General features: G+C 38.9%; 1 protein-coding gene and 1 long non-coding RNA gene across 4 annotated transcripts in view; one reads left to right on the top strand and one right to left on the bottom strand.

Annotated features, from left to right (window-relative positions):
- LOC122226394 overlaps nt 1–14,551 on the bottom strand; it is a 41,640-nt gene extending 27,089 nt beyond the window's left edge. Inside the window, exon 1 of the long non-coding RNA XR_006205608.1 lies at nt 14,408–14,551. This is a non-coding gene — a long non-coding RNA (uncharacterized LOC122226394). The remainder of the gene's footprint in view (nt 1–14,407) is intronic.
- The window catches only part of CC1H2orf88 (chromosome C1 C2orf88 homolog), a 57,047-nt gene continuing 55,612 nt past the window's right edge, over nt 13,625–15,059 (top strand). Inside the window, exon 1 of one of the 3 annotated variants that reach the window (XM_042949460.1) lies at nt 13,625–13,732. The gene's annotated coding sequence lies outside the window, so the exon portion shown is untranslated. The remainder of the gene's footprint in view (nt 13,733–15,059) is intronic. The other 2 variants (XM_042949461.1, XM_042949465.1) reach the window with 2 other exon arrangements.

A 15,059-nucleotide genomic window follows, 5' to 3' on the forward strand; every position in this document is an offset into this window, starting at 1 on the left:
GTATGATTTAGCATTTTTATTCCAGATTCATATTGGTCAAGTGGGGTTATTTGTAGTAATGGCTCATTTAAACAATTAAAGTACACAATTCTTTACTCTTTCATATTTATCTCACTGTCTGCTCCTGAATTTGTCTCTTTTTTCCTCTGGAGTTTGGGCTATAATAGTTATTTCAAAGAGGATGTATGGTAAACTTTCTGTAATATTTATTTCTTCTCACATTGAAAATATAATTTGGCTAGAAGTAAGATTCTAGGTTTAAATGCATTCTCCTTCTGAACTCTGAAGATATAGCTCCAATGTTTTCTAACCAGTATTGCAGTTGAAAAGTCTAATCCCTCTGTGATTCCTGATTTTGAAGGTGATTACTTTTATTTCCTTTTTTTATTTTTATATTTTCTTTTTGCCTCTGGAAACATTTAGAATTTTCTTTGTCTTTGAAATTGTTTTTTTTTTTTTAATTTTTTTAAAAATTTTATTTTAGAGAAAGAGCATGTGCGTGAGCAGGGAAGAGGGGCAGAGGGAGACAGAATTGCAAGCAGGCTGCATGCTCAGTGTGGAGCCTGATGCAGGGCTTGATCCCACAAGCCTGGGATCATGACCTGAGCTGAAACCAAGAGTCTGATACTTGACCAACTGAGCTGCCCAGGTGTCCCTATCTTTGAAATTGTTAACTTCTGTTGTCCTCTGAGTTTGTTATCTTTATTTCAAAATGCTCACCTTCCTTGGAGATCTAATTAATTTTCCCTTTAAGCTCATCTTTATTTCTTGGTACAGTGGATTGCCTTGGTTAGTGACATTTACCTTGAACAAAAGCCTAAACCTTGGCTTATGTTTCTCATAGGGTGTGTGTGTGCACACACATGTGCATGTGTGCATGAGACAGAAGAGAAAAAAATGAGTGGAGAGGGAATGAGAAGACAGGGGAGGAGAGAAGAAATGCATGTGTACCTTAATCGGGGTTCTGTTGTTCTATTTTCCCTTTCAGTGGTCCACTCCTCCCTTGGAGGTGTTCTCAGTCCCTCCACTGGAGGCACTGTTCATGTCTCAGAGCAAACACCTTTATATTTTATTTCCTTTCTTGGTCAGGGAGTGAGGAATACAGGAAATACACAGTTACACACTACCTCCTCTGACTTCCACTCCAGCTAGATCCAGGCGCTATTCCTATCTTAATGCAGTTGTTTCCAGCTGATACTCTTGCTTCTTGCTTTCTAGCTCCATGAAATCAATGTAATGGGTAATGTTCTAGGTCTGGGAGGTTCATGCTCATGCAGTGTGTGTGTGTGTGTGTGTGTGTGTGTGTGTGTGTGTTAATGCACAGCAAATGTCCCATATTGCAGAGCTTTTATTTCTCTACAAACCTGTAAGCCTTTAATGTTGGTCAAACTTCCAACATTAAAATGAAGAGGTATATTCTAGTTCTGGCCCCAGTTTGGCTAACTGACTATGATTGCCACTCCCAGTTTTAGGTTCCCACAGGAGAGTAAGAGGGGAAGAAGAATTTGCCATCAGCACTATCAACCTCAATCTGTATCTCTACTTCTACCTTCTGGCCCTTCCCTCTACCCTCACCACCATTTTCACTCTACATTGGGCTTATTCTACCTTCTCATTCATAAGGAGCACTCACAAGGTTGGTTTCCATTGCTGAACATGGCTCTCGGTTTCATAAATTTCCTCCTCCCTCTTCTGGTCCTTTTTGGCCCACAGTTGGAGGTAAAGTGGGAGCCAGCAGCCTGAACCTGGTCTCCCATCTGGCAGAACTGGGTTTGCTTTATCTTTAAACTCTCATGTGGCTACTTAACTCTGTATGGGTGTATGTAGGTGGATTAATTTTTTCCCCCCAAGATGCCTTACCTGGTCTACTATAAACACATTCCAAAACTAGTTTATAATGGAAATAACACTGCAAGCTGAAGGAAGGCAGTACAGCCTAGTGATTAAGGGTGTGGGATGTGGGGTCAGATGACTAGGGTGCAAATCCCGGCTCTTGAGATACACTGATGGTATGACTGAATAACTTACTATCTGTATATCGCTGTATATCTCCATATCTCAGTGTCCTAATCTCTAAGAGGCAAATGGCTAATGCAGATCTTTTCTCCTGTTATTTTTCTTTACCAGGTGAGCTCTGTTACAGACTTTGCGTGCAGGTGGCAGTCAGGTAGCAAGGGATATTGGAGCTGAAATATAGTGGCCCTTTAAAGGAAAAACATGCAAAACTATAAATACAAAATTAGAGACAGGGCCTTGGAAGAGGCCTATGCAGGTGAGGAGCACCCCTGAGCTTCACTGCAAATTCCCTCTGCTGCGATGGGAATGGTGCAGAAACTACTTTCGGGTTATTCTATAGTGTTATTGGGGGTGTATTTTTACTTAATATAGTCCCTGGCAGATAGTAAGCATGCAATCAGGGTTAGTTTTTATTATTCTTGGAGGAAACACACAGGGTCCTGTGTTGAAAGAAGTGTGGGAATACTGCACAGCCTTTCACTCTTGGAGACTGATAATGCATGCTAACATATGTAATTGTAATACAATAATCGAAATGTGCAGATAACTAGGAGGCTTTGTCACTTTGTAGCCAATCTTGTCTTCTTCCCATGCTCACCATCTGCTGTTTCAAAAAACAAAACAAAACAGAAAGTCCGATCTAGTTTACACGTCCATCCAATATTTTAAATACAGTTGACCCTTGACCAACACAGGTTTGAACTGCAGATTCACTTATACACAGATTTTTTTACAGTACAGTGCCGCAAGTGTATTTTCTTTTCCTTCTTATTTTCTTAATAACATTTTCTTTTCTGTAGTTTTATTGTAAGATTACAGTACAGAATACAGATAACATACAAAATATGTGTTAGTTGACTATGTTGTCGGTAAGGCATCTGGTCAACAGTGGGCTATTAGTAGTTAAGTTTTGGGGGAGTCAAAAGTTACACATGGAATTTCGACTGTGTAGGGGGTTGGTGCCCCCAACCCCTGTGTTGTTCAAGGGTCAACTGTAATTCTCTTAGGAAGTACTTGGGTTCACTTGCATAAAATGCCCAGTGTCTTATCTATCCTCTTCCTTCCACCAAGAAGTTCAGATGTCTGAAATAAGATATATTATTATTATTGCTATTATTGTTATTATTGTTATTATTATTATTATTATTATTATTATTACTATTATATTAAGAGAGGTATGTGGCTTATATGACCAGAAGGCATGGGGGTAAGATAGGCCTCTGGCATTCCCAGTGCTCTACCTTCGCTACCTCCTTTGCATGCTGGGCAGTCTGTCTGCCTGGTGGCTGAAGGAGGCTGCTGTTCCTTCTAGTTTAGGCAAAGGCCCTTGTGGGACTCACTGATGGACTCAGCCTCACTTCCAGCTCCTGATGATGCTAGGGACACGTGCTCTCCAACTTTAACAGGAATAAGAATCACCAGGATAGCTTGTTAAAAATACAAATTCCTGGACCTCAGCCCCAGAGATTCGGATTAAGTAGGCTTTAGGTAGAGCCTGAGACTAAATTTTTCAAAAATCTCCTAGGTGGTGATGGTGGTGACGCAGCCCATCCAGGGAGCATGCTTTGAGTTATCAAGGCTCCCCTTTGAAATCTGTGACTGCAATATAGCCCTACCTGAGAAGTCTACCCTGTAGCCAACTTCTGGCCACCTTCCCTGCATGGCCACTATTTAAAAGGATTCTCAGCCCAGAAATGTAACCTCTTGGGAACTCTCTATCTGATCATGCTATGTCAACATGTTGTAACTGCTCCATGTCGGGGTGGGATGGGGTGGGGTGGGGCAGTCTGAGAGAACTTTCTTCCAAAGTGGGGCAAGCACTGCTCCTTTACCTTGAGTATTTCCCTCACATACTGAGCATTCCTCCCCATCGCCAGGTCAAAGCCAAGAGAGCAGAGTGGCTCTCATGTCTGCTTTTCTCTCTGTCTACCTCTCTCCCCTGCACCTCCTTCTCATTAATTACCAGGCCTGAGAGAAGAGAAGGATGCTCATTCATTTCTCTTACACCATAATCTTCTGCTCAAAATCATTCAGTAGTTTCCCATCTCAGAATAAAAGACCAAATCCTGATGCAGACCTATAAGATCTTACATGGCCTAGCTTCTTGGTTCCTCTCTTATTCCAAAGCTCTGGCTCTTCTCCTATTGCCTCCTCCACTCAGTCTGGCCTCCTTAATGCCCCATTGATCCCCAGGGACACTGTTCTAGGGTCTCTACCATACCTATTAGCAATATCTTGGAACACAGTTTGGGAAACACAGACTAGGGAGTAGTTAAATATTCCTCAAAATATAAGATACTGTCACTTTGTTAAGCTGAAAAGTAAGAGACACATCACTAAGCAGAACTCAAGGCACTGTCAACAAAGCAATTCAAAATTGTCAAGACCTCAACCACAAGGAGATACTATCTCACACCTGTCAAATGGCTGAAATAAAAAGCACAGGAAACAACAAGCATTGGCAGGATGTGGAGGAAAAGGAATCCTCGTGCCCTGTTGGTGGGAATGTAAACTGGTGCAGCCACTGAGGAGAACAGTATGGAGGTTCCTCAAAAAATTAGAAATACCATATGATCCCATAATTCCACTTTTGGATATTTAACCAAAGAATATGAAAACAGTAATTTGAAAAGATAGATGCACCCCTATGTTTATTGCAGCATTATTTACAAGATATGGAAGCAACCTAGGTATATATTGATAGATGAATGGATAAAGAAGATATGGTATGTATACACAATGGAATATTATTCATAAAAAGAATGAACTCGTCATTTGCAACAACATGGATGAACCTAAAGTGTATTATGCTAAGTGAGATATGTCAGTCAGAGAAAGACAAATACCATGCAATTTCACTTATATGTGGAATCTGAAAAACAAAACAAATGAACCAACAAACAGTGCTTAAATACAAAGAACAAACTGGTGGTTGCCAAAGGGGAGAGTGGTAGGGGGGTGGGTAAAATGGGTGAAAGGGATGAAGAGGTTAAAAAATATTAAGACCTGAGTCTTACAGCTAGAAAAAATTAAGGTTGAAACTTAGTTTGGCTCCTTACTTGCTGTATATGACACCAGTAAAATTACTTAACCTTTCTTGTCCTTCTTTTACTTAAAATAAGTATAGGCAGTCCTTGCTTTGCACGGTTCCGACATGTACACATTTCAGTCACCATCGTTTAGTTAAATTATACCAGTTTCCCAACAACACAGTTCAAACAGCAGTTACCACATGTAGTAACTGTGAGTAATTGCATAAAATACAAACTTTGTTGCTAGCATTTCAGTCTCAAATTGCCATGTAAAATAATAGACGCACATTACGGTCAATAATCTATCACATCACCTTTTTCAAAGTCTGTCCCTGATTGGCACTGTGCACCTGTTATTCACTTCATGCACAGACCGCAAAGCCTATATTGTATTGCCTCCTTGACAGGGATAAACACATGTGGCATTTTACAAAAATCGCTAACCAAAAGAAGAAATGAGCTAAAAAAGATGAAATGCAGCAAAGAAATGAAAAATGCTGATGCTAGAAATGAAATTGAAATCGAACATAAATGGAGTGAAAGAAGTAGCTGACCATGGGAATGTTAGCATTGCTGTCACTGGAGAGCCCCTAGACCTGCAACCAGAGAAACAGTGAAGTCTACTTAGCAACACAAGGAAAGTAATTATGAAGAAAAAGAGGAAGACATCCCAGAGGGAGACGCTGGCAAGAAACTTCCCGCTAGGGGCCCTGGGTGGTTCAGTCTGTTAAGCATCCAACTTGGGCTCAGGTCATGATCTCGTGGTCCGTGAGTTTGAGTCCCTCCTCAGGCTCTGTGTTGACAGCTCGGAGCCTGGAGTCTGCTTCGGATTCTGTGTCTCCCTCTCTCTCTGCTCCTCCCCCACTTGTGCTCATGTGCGCTCTCTCTCTCTCTTTCCCTCTCTCCCTCTCTCTCAAAAATAAATGTTAAAAAAAATTAAAAAAGAAACTTCCCACAAAAGGAAGTCTCAATGATATGTCATGACATTGATAAAGGATAAGCTGATCCAAACTGAGAACAGACTATGTCCATTTGCCAAAGAGTAAGAAAGACGCTGGATCCATATTGTAAGATACATGACAGGCAGAAGGAAGCTGGAGCTGTTCAGAGTACTCTTCATAAGTGTTTATAACTTAGTGTTTATAACTAAATCTCAATAAGAAATAAAATACTTCTGTTCCATATGTTTTTAATGTTTTAAATTACAGTATACTAATTTACTAATTTTATAAATTTTTAGATTTCCTCACATATTTAGAATCTAACAATAAGAGAATTTTAAAAGCTTTGACAAAACGTTTTTAAAATCATGGACCATTGTAATTTTTCCCATTGATTATCAGACTCTCTGCACACTTTCAGCCTGCACATTTTTATAGTCCTGTATTATCTACCATGCAAAGGGAAGACTACCTGGATAGTAAAAGAATTTACCTTACAGGGTTTGGGAGCAGATTAAATGAAACTGTGTGGCAAGCACTGACTGTGTGGTCTGGCCTGCATTAGGCTCTAAATGAATGTTGTCTATTTTATGGGATTATTCCCAGTTGCTTTATCTTGTAGGAATTTGGGAGAATTATAGGTATGTATGACTTATTTTTAAATTATAATTGGTTGATTTAGTATCATTGGAAATATTTTTAAAAATTTATTCCAAACTAAATAACTAAGCATTTCCTCCAAAAGAATTTGTGACGGCTATTCCCTGCCTCCCCACCCAAAAACATCCACAAAACTTATGAGTCATCCATGGAAGGAGAATACAACATTTAGGAGCACTTCCATTAGATAAGGAATCAAAAGGATTCAAATACATTACAAATAAGACATTATTGTTTCATTTCCTTAGTATTATTATTATTATTTTTTGTCCATCCCTGGGTTTTCCCTTTAAAAATAAAAAGTGTCCGGGCACCTGGGTGGCTCAGTCGGTTAAGCATGTGACTCTTGATTTAGGCTACAGTCATGATCTCGTGGTTCATGAGTGCAAGGCCTGCATAGGGCTCTGTGCTGACAATGTGGAGCCTGCTTGGGATTTTCACTCTCCCTCTCTCTCTGCCCCTCCCCCATTTGTATGTTCTCTATCAAAATAAATAAAATAAAAAATAAAGAGTGTAAATTTCCTTTAAAAATATGGTTTTGGGGCGCTTGGGTGGCTCAATCAGTTGACTGACTTTGGCTCAGGCCATGATCTCTCAGTTCGTGAGCTGGAGCCCCACTTTGGGCTCTGTGCTGACAGCTCAGAGCCAGCAGCCTGCTCTAGATTCTGTGTCTCCCTCTCTCTCTGCCCCTCCCCTGCTGGTGCTCTGTCTCTGTCTTCCTCAGAAATAAACAAACGTTAAAAATAATTTTTTAACTATGGTTTTAGAGATAAAAGAATGCACATTACCTGAAGCTCGTTTGGGGAATTACTCGTGGAAGTGCCCACAATGCTTACAGAAAGGGGGACTTTTCAAAGGGATTAGCACAAGGCCAGTGGAGGTCTTATATGGGATCTTAGGACCCAAGAAAATCCTGGAAATGAAGAGAAGTGATGATGTACCTGTTATTTAACTGTTGATCCTATATTGAAGATAGCAGCTTAAAATACTCCAGAAATGATTTTTGTTGGTTACATGATCATGTGCCTTGTAGTGGAGGAAAGCTCTTAAGAGGCTGCCTGCTGATGAGTGAGCGTTTTTGGTTTTTGGTTTTTGGTTTTGTTTTGTTTCGTTTTTGATGGGCAGCTTGTGAGGATTTTTTTGAGAGGGGGTAGGTGGTAGGGGAGCAATGTGTGAGTTTTGATGCTCTTGAAGAACACTGTATCTGTTACAGAATCTAGGTGGGCTGCTGAACTGATAAAGTGAGTGTGGCTTGTATCAGTTCTTGTCACCAGGGAGAAGTAGTATGTGCTCAATCGTTAAAATGGTTTACTGCGTGCAGATATTCTTAAAGAAGCGTTTGAGCTAAGACTGCAACCTAGTGGTGAGTTTGTTATTAGGAAAAAAGTGGCTGCACTCATTATAGGCCATTATTTGAATTCAAAGTGAAAATAACTACAAAAGAGAAGTATGCTCTTGTCCTTCATGGGAAGATTGGTCTTCGAGGAGTGTTGTCCAGGGGCTAGACATGGAGAGAGGATGACTGGAATCGGACGCCTATGTAGGTAGCATTTTCTATCTTGTCTGAAACTTCTGCTCACTTCCCTGTTGGTCTCTTTAAAGATGAGGTAAAACCTTGCTGGGCCTGCCCTGGCTTATCTTCTCACACTAGTTGGACTCATTTCTTCTGTTTACTGGTTTAATCCGTTCCATCTTAAGGTAGACTTTGACTTGCTTTTTGTTTCTGTGATTGAAGCGATTCGAATCCTACTATTCTTGAAGCCAAGTAAATATTTCGTGTAACATGATTCTAAGTATCATTCTCATTATTCTTTGACTCAACAATAATGTTGTTTTTTTATTACAGTCTGACATAGCTTTTATTTCTTAGAAATGCTTCTTACTCATTGTATTGATTACTATTTCATATTCTATTGTATTAACATGGAAAATTGATTGACAAAGCACCACTGAGGCTTTGTTCCTGTTAAAAGGATCGCTTCTCTTCATACAAAATGTGGAATATCCGAGAACTGTCTCTGTGTAAGAATTTGAGCCTTTTAATTATTGTGTATCTTGATCTCACTTTTAAAGTCTGCTTGTATCTTAATTTCCCTCATTTTTCATCAATCTTTTTTAAGCATATACTTAAAAATTAATTTAATTGTTTTTTGATTTTCATTTACAAATCATTCTTGCTCCTTAGTATTCTAATTTTTAGTTCACTTATATTACCTTTCTTTTTATGTAGTTTTATTTTGTGCTCCTAAATGTTGGAGTATGGGAGTCTGTAGCATTGCCAAATGCAAAACTTTACCTGTGAATTTTTTTTTCTTTGTTTGCTCCTCCCAAATCTTTTTTTCTGGCAAAGCTGCTTGTTATTTGGGTATGAAATCTGGTTATTCTGTACGTAATAAAATCAGTCTTGTGCTTTCATGAAGGGTGTCAATATATACTACCATTGCCTTTCAAATTCTTTCTCCACCTCAGGTCTTCTGCATTTAATTTAAGTGCATCTTCAGAAAATGTCTTCATTCTTTCAAGTTTATGTGCTCCTAAATGTTGGAGTATGGGAGTCCGTAGCATTGCCAAATACAGATAACTCATGATTGCAAGCAAGATTCACTGCAGTAAGTTGACTGTAGGAAGCCCATCTCTGTCAGTGAAATGATGGCCTCTATAAAATTTAGAGGATTTTTTGTCTCCAGTGTCACCCTAATGAAACAGTTTTGGATTTTTGTGTGCTCTTTAAAACAACTTTCTACAAAGTACAAATTTGGACTTGATTTTAAATGCAGTGAACCAAGAAAGCTATGAAATCAACCACTCTGTAATCGATACAGAAATCAATGTTGTAATAGTAAATTATCTGAGAGAGCTTTCTCTTTTCCTAGCACTCATTTGGGATGTATCCTGGGAAATCTGTGACACAAAGATCATGGTGGCTGACATGGCAAAAGACAATTTCTACTAAAATAAAAGTTTGTGGGGCAAAATGCTTTTCTATAAATTAAAGAGCATAATATTGAGGGAACCAAAATAAATCCTTCCTCCCCCATACACTTAATTATATTTTAGAAAGAGGAGACAAATTAATGAAACAGCATGACAGTTCTCAGAGCTATAGATTTTCAACAAAATTACTTATATAATGAAGCTATGAAAAATATATGAGGAGATATTTTTGAAGGCCCTCAAAATCTTTTTAAAAACAATAATGTCTTTAATAATTCAGATTTATTAATTACTCCAGAAGTAATATATTGAAAATGAGAGTACATTGCATACTGGAAAGTATCATTATATAATTAAAATTTTATTAACAGAAAATCATGTTGTATAAATATGTGTAAAAATACTATAGTAAATCGAAAGCATCTTTGCAGTGTCCTTTTAAAACTTAATTTTTGAATAATTTCTGATTCTCATATATGAGAGAAACCCACAAAGTTTATTTTTCAGGTCTCAAAGAGCTATTTTATCTGGCATTCTAAATACATCTAAGAGAAATGCAAGGAATACTGTTTTCTTTTACATCCTTCTCTAACAACAAAAAGATATCTTTAGTTGGTGATTAATGTTATTTAAAGTCCATAATAAAAGCTCCTGGATACATACTTGTTTAAGGGCAAAATAGAGTAGGTTACAGAACTACGACTTTAGGTAAGGGAAGATGAAGCAAACAGAATTTGGCCCACAAAATCACAGATGTGGAGAGGGCCAGAGTGGTAGGAAAAAGGGGGCAGTCAGTTAAGTGTCTTAACTCTTGATTTTGGCTCAGGTCATGATCTCATGATTTGTGAGATCAGGCCCTGCTTTGGGCTTTGTTCTGTCAGCACTTGGGATTCTCTCTCTCTGCCCCTCCCCTGCTCACCCTCTTTCTTTCTCTCTGTCAAAATAAACATTTTTTTAAACAAAGAAAGAAATGACATCAGAAGAACTGTCATGCTTTTTTGTTTTGTTTTTTAACTTTGTAGGCTTAAATAGATGATAGATGGCTAGAAAGAGAATATACCTACTCACTGTCCTGAAGTTTCTGATGGATTTGTGTATTTGGCCCAGGGCATAGAGGCTTAGTGGAAGTCAGCTGGCCACATATCTCAGCAGCTTCCCTTGGCCACCAGAGCCCTTAAAAGAGGGATATACAACTTTTAATACTAGCTGCAAAAGGTAAGCCTTTTCAGATCCAGGAAGTTTTATTTTATCCTATGCTTTAAAAAAAATTTTTTTTAGTGTTTCTTATTTTTGAGAGAGAGACAGGGAGAGACAGAGAGACAGAGAGCAAGCAGGGGAGGGGCAGAGAGAGAAGAAGACACAGAATCAGAAGCAGGCTCCAGGCTTTGAGCTACCAGCACAGAGCCTGATGCGGGGCTCAAACTCACAGACCGTGAGATCATGATCTGAGCTGAAGTCAGCCGCTTAACCTACTGAGCCACCCAGGTGCCCCTATCCTGTACTTTTTGTACCAGGGACATACATTACTATTTAAGAAGAACTTGGACAACATATGCCCTCATTGGAAAAAACAACTAAGACATCTAGGACTCTCTGGTTCTCCAGCCTAACTCAGCAGCAAGCTCATTGAGAAGAAAAAGCAGAATGAATGCCCAGATCCACGAGTAGTGTCCTGAACTCCAGCTTTCTGAGGTCTCAGAAAGCCTATTTCCCCCCAAATACTCTTTCCTCCTTCAACCCCATATCCCTAAACCACTACCCAGAGCAATAAATTGATGGGATATAGAGACATGAATGGTGAATTTATGGATGATAAATCTTGCACAAGCTCAATACTTGCACAGGTTTGAGAGGGGTGGTAAATCTTAAAACTATCTAAATGTAGCTCTTATACTACTACAAAATAAAAATTCACGTGGAAAAAAGCACTATAAAGTTTATTCATCCCTCATGATCTGCAAGAAGATGATTCAAAATGGGGTCATTTTTTTTCCTAGCAAATTGTCTCAGTCACATTTTCTCCCACCTTACCTGTTTTGATGTTTAGGTAACACTGGATGGAATAAGTCTCAGCTAGCATTTGTTTGCACTTGCTGTTCAAAGTGTGGTATGTGGACCAGTAAAATTAGTACCATGTGAGGACTTGTTAAAAATGTAGACATGTAGTCTCCATCCTATACCTACTAAATTAGAGTCTGCATTTTTAAAAGACCCCTGGGTAATTCATAGCATATTACATTTTGAGAAATGCTGCTTTATGTAACTTAGGGTGGGTTACTGAATCTTTCCCCTTCTTGTTTTCTCTTTGGTCAAATGTGTAGGAATTTTAAGACTACAAGGAACCTATTAATGAGGATTAGTGGTTTAGAGCATAGACTCTGGAACCAGCGTGGCTGAGTTTGATTCCCAACTCTGCCACTTACTGTGTGAACCTGGGTAAGTTATATAGCTGCCCTGTGTCCCAATTTCCTCATTTGAAAAATAGGTATTATGTGATGGGTATTAAGGATGGCACTTGTTGTGATGAGCACTAGGTGTTATATGTAGGTTATGCATCACTAAATTCTACTCCTGAAACCGATTTTATCAGATATGTTAACTAACTAGTATTTAAATAAAAACTTGAAATTAAAAAAAAACTTTAAAAAAAGAAAAATAGGGATTATAATCGTATGTACTTCATGAAGTTGTGAAAAATCGAATTTAACAAATGGAAGTATTTAGATTAGTGCTAACTTAGTACAGAATAGGTACATGTATCAGTTCTCATTATGACAACATTCTGGATTAACTACCATTCTAGAACATATGGAGATGCCAACTGACTAATTTTGAAAGATATTAGTGAGAGTTTTCCGTTAGTGTGTTTGGAGACTTGAGGAAAGGTTCATGGAGAAAATGGGAATCTAGAATAGCTTTAGGGGATGACGAAATTTGGGGATGATTAGAGACAAAAAGCATTTAAGGGTATTCCAGGTGAAACAGGTTTAGAGGCAGGAATAAATACTTGGAGAGGAACAGAGGAAAGCAGGGAATCATACCTACTGGGTGCCAGGAATGTTGAAGAAGGTGTGGGGTGACAAGAGTGGGAGGCTGGTTAGGCATTTGAGAGGCTAAGATTAGATCTTCTTAATTCCAGACTAAAAAATGGGAGATAGATAGATGGATAGATAGATAGATAGAGGCAAACAGAATAAAATGATGCAGGAAAACAATAGACAGGATGGCTTAGTGGAAGAGAGAACAAAAGAAATACGAAGCAGGATTTGGTTATTAGACATGGAGAAAATATAGGGGAGGAGGCAATTATAGCTCCAGGATTTTAAGTCTGCGGGATGAGGAATGTGAAGGTGTTTTTAGCAAAAATGAGAATATTAGAAGCATAGGTGCTTTGAAGAAAAGCTATCTTTGTTTTTTGAAGTGTTGAGTACAAAAGATGGAAATACATCCAATAAATTATTTGGCAGATGTAGCAGAAAGAGCTCCATTTGGAAAAAGGGCCATCATACTTTTGCCTTTTATTTTTGCATTACTGAGCACATGACTGCCATCAATACAGAAGTGACACCTTAGAATTCTAGAATGATATCTTTGTTTTCTTTATATGTTTCAAATTCTCAGAATCTGTCTACTAAATATTTTTAAAGTAAGTTTAAATTAAATGAATTGCAGTATTGGTTTTTTGTGAATCAATCAGAGAACCTGAAGGACGATGAGTCTCACATCCACTATTCCATTATTCTGGTCCCTGGACAGCATTTCCACTAGCCTCAAAGGAATTAAGAACAAAGGAAATATGTAGCTCTCAGACTTTTCTAAATACTCCCAGACCTAGAAGGCAAAGATCTTAATCTTTTTGTTCAGGAAATAGACAGGCACAATTCAGTGCCGTCATCAATAATGGTGACCAGAGTCTCTTGCCTTTAATGAAACAGGAGCAGAAAAATTGATTGGGAAGTGGCATGTATCTTATCATAATACCCATCACTGGGTGAAAAGTGCATTTGTGAGCAAATCTAATACTGCCTAGCAACTGTCTCCAGGCAAAGGGGGCTTGGGAGCCAGCTGTGGTTGCCTTTCAGGAGCCACCAACCTGTCTATACACTTCACAGGATATCTGTTTGGGATTATTTGGATTCCAGTTTTAAGGTATAGTTTTTATTGGAAACACTTAATACTAAACATTTTGCTTTTTAGTGATGGACACAATAAACCTAATATTACTCCTTTTTGTCCCTCTCTAAATATAACTACACAGATTTTTAACCATAATGGAATATGTCTGATGTCAGGAGCTTCTATATTTTAAAAGCTATTTGCCCATTCCTTTTAAGCCTGCCAGTTTCTTAAGTGGTCTAAGACCATACCCAGATAAATTTACACCCACTTCTGAGAGCATAAGATGTGGTATTATATATACATCAGAAACTTTAAACTTTTAACTCTCCCCCTGGAAAATCCATCCCTGGCCTTCTTGTGCAGACACTCCTCTCCTTCCAGAGCTGAGCATGATTTATGTTCTTGCCCCTGGCCTCTGCAGCAGGATGTAGCTCAGCTCATAGCAGTGAAGCAGGAGTCCAGAGGAACTGGGGGTTATGCCAGAATTTGATGAGGGGCAAACAGGCCATGCTAGTAATAGAAGTCTCTCCAGGGAGAAGAGTGTTCAGAAAACTTAGAGGAATACAGTAAATACCATAGACTCATCCTGGTTGAGTACTTTCTGATACACCTGAGCAGTTCACTACCATCCCCCCTCCCGCCCCCGATTCTGTCCCAGCTGGTTGTTCCCGGAGTCTGCAAAGACTTCCCAAAGTAGACACTTACGTTCAGTCAACCACACATTCATGCTTTTATCCCCATGGCTGCTGGAAAGCCTCACTCTCTTTCTGGCTCATTTTTCTCCTGCTGTCCAGTCTCTTCCCTCCATTCCACAGGATCCTCTGAGAGCCCTATCCCTTTGCAAACCTACTTCCCTCATCACATCATTATTATGATGTGAGGTTGAAACCCCAAAGATCTTACTTCATCTCCAGCCCCCTCAAACTGAGACTGCCCTTTTTCTATAACCATAACCTCATTTTTAAATTATTTTTTAAATATGAAATTTATTGTCAAATTGGTTTCCATACAACGCCCAGTGCTACCATAACCTCATTAACAAGAACCAGACTGCCTTCCTCTTTAGCTACCTACGCCGCTTCCAGGCCTTTCTTATTTATTTTCATGAGAAGCCCCTCTGCATTTGGGAGACAGTGTAACATTCAAAAGCACAGGATTTAGATGTGGGCCATGTTTTGGAATGCTGGATAGATCACCCAACTTTTCTGATCCTCTATTTCCATATCTGGAAAAAGAGGATAAGAATATCATTTCGCAAGTTTATGGAGGTTAATTCATTCTTTCTTCTCACAAACCTTTACTGATTACCACGTGCCAGGCATTTTTCAAAGTACTGAGAAAAACAGTTCCTGCCTTC

This window comes from Panthera leo, chromosome C1 (assembly GCF_018350215.1).
Source record: "Panthera leo isolate Ple1 chromosome C1, P.leo_Ple1_pat1.1, whole genome shotgun sequence".
NCBI classification, from domain to species: Eukaryota; Metazoa; Chordata; class Mammalia; order Carnivora; family Felidae; genus Panthera; species Panthera leo.